At 34.8% G+C, this 6,000-nt stretch overlaps 1 pseudogene; it reads left to right on the top strand.

Moving 5' to 3' along the window:
• Positions 1-3,086: 3,086 nt before the first annotated feature.
• The window catches only part of LOC111182426 (anaphase-promoting complex subunit 10 pseudogene), a 44,512-nt pseudogene continuing 41,598 nt past the window's right edge, over positions 3,087-6,000 (top strand).

The following is a 6,000-nucleotide window of genomic DNA, read 5'->3' as shown; positions in this document are numbered from 1 at the left end:
TTTTTTATCATTATTTGCTTGCTTGTTTGTCCCCTCCCTAGTCCCCATATATTTCCATTCCATTAGTTTGGAAACTACATACTTTACCTCTATTCTATTTGTGATTATCCCAAAAATGTTAGCATGTATATTTAGCTTTACATGTCCAAAGTTAAGGTATATCTGTTCCCTCTTTCTAAACATTATAGGCCCTTAGAGTGTTTTATCTCCAAACTTATATTTTTACCCAATATTTTAATTCTAACATTTAATTTTTACAAATTAGATATTGTTAGTATTGTTCTATACCATCGTTTTATTTAACCTTATACTTGCTATTTTCTCTGATTACCATTCCTCTGTCACTCTGTCTTTCCTTCTTAATGATTTTTAACTTCTTCATGAAGTTCATCCTCTAGTTCTTTAAGATCTGTTGATAGTAAGTTCTCTCAATTTTCCCTATCTAAAAACAGTCTTTACTTAACGCTTTTTCTTGAAAAATAATTTTACAGGCTATACAAGTCTGTGTTCAAAATTAGATTTTCTCAGAATTTTAAAGATATTATTCCACAGCCTTCTGGCTTCCATTGAGCATCTACTTCAATGTCAGATATCAGTCTAATCGTTGCTCCTTTGTAACTTGACTTTGTTTTCCATCAATATTCATTTTAATTATAGTAAATCATGATTGGGATGGCTTTTGATTTATATTTCTTATGATCAGTTGGGTTTCAAATACTGTAATTTCATAGCCATTAATTACCTCATTCAATATTGCCTTTCTCCCATTCATTCTATTCTCTATGGAACTCAAATTACATACATCTTAGAACTTCTGTTTCTACAATTCATATCTTTTAGAATGTCTTTTTTATTTTCTATTTCATTGTTTCTTTGTGTTGATTTCTGGACAATTTCTCTAGCTCTATCTTCCAGTTTACTAATTCTCTCTTCACTTGTGACTAATCTGCTGTTTAGCTGTCCCAATCAGTTTCTAATTTCCGTTTTTATATTTGTATTTCTATGGCTTTCTTTTACAATACTACCTTGATAACTCTGATAATGTCCTGCTCTTTAGTCACACTTGTTATTCTCTCTTTTATTTAAACATTTACTAATTTTATATTTATATATTTATTTATTATATCATATTTATATATGATAATTATATATGATAATTCCAATATCTGTAGGTTTTGCTGGTCTGATATTACTATTATTGGTTCTACTAAATTTAACTCATGGTAGCTTGTTTCTGTATGTGCTTTATGATTTTTCCCCCTAGTCTTAGTTCATATTCCTTGCAATTTTATGTGTGAGAAAATTAGATGTGTCTGGGTTTTTTGCTCATTCTAGATGCCTAGGGGTACAATTAACATAAAACCACTTTTAATTAAATGTTGAGCTTATACCTTTTTTGTTGATCCAAAGATAAATTAAAAATCCAAGCCCATCCAAGCCCATGTACCAATCAATTGATAGATATACAGAGTGTTATTTTAAATTTTAAGATCAACCACTGGTTCTCTCTCAGAGTTATAGACTTTCATAGAGATTTAAAGTCTGCCTTCCTATCTCACAGAGATTCTAGTCTTTGCTTTCAGTCCTCCTCACATGAGTCATTCAAATCAAAGCTGTAGGCTGCTGGAGATTGGGAAATATTCCACAGCAGTCACAGGCTTTAGTACTGGTTTACCTCCCTGGATTTGTCATTTCTCATTATCTTTAGCCTCTAAAAATTTTCTTTTCTCTCTTAAATGCTCAGCGATGGCTCTGATAATGATGGCTCATATCATTATCCTTTTACATGTAAAAATCTATTCTAGTTTTACTTTTTATAAAGAAAGAAGACTTTACAGATATGACAGTTTCTTCCACCATTTAATGAGAGGTCAGCAAACTATGGTCTGTGGGTCAAGTATAGCCTACTGCCTACTTTTGTAAACAAAATTTTATAGGAACACAGTCATGGTCATTCATTTATGAATTTCTATGGCTAATTTTGTGCTATAACATCAGAGTTGAGTAGTTGCCACAGAGCCAAAAACATTTACTGTCTAGCTTTACAGAGGTTTTCGGACCCCTGATCTAAATCATCAGCAACTTATTTATCTTACAACAAACATCTTGGACTTAATAAAACAGCAAAGTATTATTCAATCTGGGCATTCATTTACTTAATGTATGCATGTGTTCAATATAGGTTTATAGTATCACTACAGCAGATTGGAACTTCTTTGATGGTATGAGTTATATATCTAAAAGGTTTTAGTAGCAGATCCATCATAGAAATACAATTAATAGATGCTTTTGATTACGATGACGATGATGGTGATGATGACATCTTGAATTCTCATAATTTTCTAAGCCATGACAGACATAGGAACAGATATCGTTTTGTAGAGTTAAATGTACTTGTCAAGTCATTTTGGAATGTGGTAAATCACCTTAATTGGGTACATTTTGCCTCCAGGAATCTTAACTGCTTATGTTCTCTGACACTCTTACTGATGAAACTCATTGCCATAGATTAAAGCTATGAATGTTACTCACTTTCTAACATTATAGCTTTTATTACAGGGGATTATCTTTACTATGTGTATAATATCCCATGTTCTTCCACAAAAGAAGAAATACACATTTACATAGAAAAAAAATGCAATATTCCAGTGATAGCTCTTCACTACCTATTTTTAGAGTACACATAGCCTCAGTTGTTCTGGTCCACAGAGAAAAAACAGATAATGAGATACACTTTAAAATATATATACATGTTGTTTTTGAAAAGGCTCCTGACAAAAGACAGAGATGCAGCCTGCAAAAGTAAAAGAAATGGCTGAATAAAATATTGTCACAAGGGAAAAAGAGAAATATGTTACAAAATTTTATTCCTGGGTTAGGGAATACTGTACTTGGTGAGAGAAGCCAGAAGGAGTGAATGAATTAATGGTATTTGCTAGATAGAAGAAAGCGCCAAGTAAAATGAATATAGAATACTTGTAAAGTGTCCCCAATGGAGAGATAGAGTGCTAGATATAAGGGACAGTTGGCATTGCTAAAACACATGAGTGGCATGTCCCAGAGTAAGAAAGGCAGTGCTAGGCATAATGGCATCTAGTGTAGAGAGCACGGACAGCAGCTTTTCTGCAGAGCAATGTTGTTCCTGGCTAGTAGTGATCTGGGGAAAATGTAAGTGAACAGTTTTGACAGAGCAGCATGTGAAAGGGAATAAACTAACCAGGATATCTGGCTGCAGCGCAACTAAGGGAAAATTCTATGGGTACAAAATCAAGCTGTAATCTCTTTGGAAACCAGGCAGTAAGTCTGAGAAAAAAATTCTGAGATTGAAGTGAGTAGTACAGCATTTCAATTCAATAGATTTGTATGGCAATCTTCCATTTGTGTTAGGAAAAAAAAGTGTTGTAGAATGCTAATGAATTAGTTACAAACACTTACAGTGTGCAAAACTTTGTCAATTGTTCATTTCATTTGTTTAAACTATTTTTCTCCAATTGATATGGCTGTAAATGGAAAGAGCATTTCCTGAATGGGCTCCATGCACAGAGCACGTGTGAAGGACTTAGTGGACTTAGTGGGGAGAGAGAGGTGCAGTGGAGGTGATTCTGATTGTGGGGAACAAGGTTCTAGTTTAAATAGAGCTTATAAACTCAAAGCACAGACCACTGAAAATGCACCACATTGAATATATGTGTAGTGGTCCAACATAAATAGATTTCTCAATGTTAACAGAAACATGTCAGAGGATTGCTTTGCAAATGTTAAATGCCACATCAAGGTCAATATTGCCAAGAAAATCCATGAATGCTGTTTTAAAGTGTCATTATAAAGCAAAGAAAGTAAAGTAGCTCTGGGTGTTATTAATAATAGCCCTAGGATTTGGATTCCATGGACAAGAAACATGAGATTTTTCCCAAAGGATAATTATTTTAGGAATCTCATTTTTGTCTGAAACTCACCTGTGTTTATTGACCATCAAACCTTGATACAAGGCTTATCTTTTAAAATGGCTGTTCCTAGGCGGTACTGAATGTTTGAAATACAATATCTTTGCTGGATCTGTTTGTGATTTAACATTCTTACAATATATCTTATTACAGAGGCTATTATTTTCATAAATCCTGTAAAACAATGAATAAATATTTGCAAGGAAGGTTTAATAGATGACATCAAAATGACTCAACACAGAGTATTTATAAAAAGTATGGCAAGATGCATATGGAAGAGGCCCTCAGAAGTGCTGACAATACTACTGAAGCAGATTACCTTAAAAGAAAACACATATGGTTCCATTTTGTGCCTTCTTGCTCAACTAAATGTTTAGAGGCACAAGCTTGCAACCTGCTGAGTGAATCCTATTTTATCCATATGTGGATTATAGAACTAAAGAGGAGACAGTTAAGATTATTATTCAGTTACTTTTTCACATTTCAAGATGAAAAAGATGAGCAAATGTATGGGTTTCCCCTTTCCTTTTACAGGTTCAGACCCCAGAATTAATTTCTTTTCCTACAATGAACTACCTACTGATACTCCTGCTTCCCAAACTTGGTGACTTTCAGGCCTCTAAAATTCAACATCATTTTGTTTTACTATAGGACATCTCTAAATTGGGAAGAATATTTTGTGTAAAGACAAAAGCAAGGATAGCCAATTATCACTTCACTCTCCATCTACAATTTCCCCCATCAGTATACCCTAATTTTGTCCATTCTAAAACAAATAACTCAACCCCACTCCTCACCCCAGTTACTGTCCTTTCTTCTCTCCTTCACAGTCAAAAATTTTGAGTGTATTATCTACCCTCACTCTATTGACTTCCCTTCCCAAACTTTCCTTAAAACACTCCAATCTGACTTCCCTCCAAAACTGTTTTGAAAACTAACTTTGGCTTAGTCATCAATGACTTTTATGTTAAGTTTCTGTCCTCTCAATTTCTTGATCTCTCAATTTGACTCAATACTATTGATTATTCCTTTCTTCTTGATAGCTTCCATGATGTCATAATTTCTGTTTGTTTTACTTAAAACAAAGTAAGGCGTCTCCTTTGGCTCACCATTCAGAATTTAAATGTTCAGATTTCTCAGAGATCTGTCCTAGACTCTGTTATCTGCTCACCCATGCTTTTCAAAGGTAACCTGATATGCTACTCTGGCTGCAGTTTTCATCTGTAGTGACACATCTCTAGCCTAGGCTTCTTCCCTGAGCTACAGGTCAGTATAGCCTCTACCTACTGGTATCTCTACCTCCATGTCTCAAAAGAAACTCTAGGTGGAACAGGTCTAAAGTAACCCACACATCATGGCCCACCTCCTCCATCCCAGTGTATGGCATCTTCCTCCTTTCAGTTGTGCAAACCAGAAACATGGAAGTAAGCCTTGACTCCTCCTGTCTCCACATCCATAACCGAAAAATCTTCAAGATTTGTCAACTTCATCTTCTGTATCTCTAGAATCCAACCATTTCTCTCCAGGTTCACTACTGCTGCTCAATCCAGGTGTTTCACCCATTATAGCTCAAAAACATCTCTTGAATTCCACCTTCCCTTCTCAACACTCATCTTTTGTCATTAACTTGAACTTCTGGGATAACAAGATTCATTGCCACCAATTTTTCTCCAGGTCAAACAACCTTCTACAATGCTGTCAGAGTTATTTTCTTCAATTAAAAGATAAGAAAACTATTGCCTAGTTAAGATATTTGTTTGATCCCTGCTACCAAGAGGAAAAATTCAAATTCTATAACTTAGCTGTGACTTCCATAATTTATTCCCAACCTCTGTCCAGTCTCATTTCAGAATATTACCCAACTTCATCAACTCTAATTGCAAGCCAGAGTGAAGTTCTCTGTCACTTTTCTTGGGGCCTGCCTACTCCTTTTATGATTCTTCTGGCTTTTATACTTGATGATTTCTCAGTCTTGTACGCTCACTTTTTATTCTTCCAGATACAAGTCGAATATTACCTGAAGCTGCCTTTGCCTCCGGTAGAGTTCTTTGTTCGC

This window comes from Delphinapterus leucas, chromosome 9 (genome assembly GCF_059928025.1).
Source record: "Delphinapterus leucas isolate spDelLeu-1000000601 "Yukka" chromosome 9, BTC_Dleu_Yukka2, whole genome shotgun sequence".
NCBI classification, from domain to species: Eukaryota; Metazoa; Chordata; class Mammalia; order Artiodactyla; family Monodontidae; genus Delphinapterus; species Delphinapterus leucas.
The sequence above is the reverse complement of the archived record's forward strand: the minus strand, read 5'-3'. Positions and strand labels throughout refer to the sequence as shown.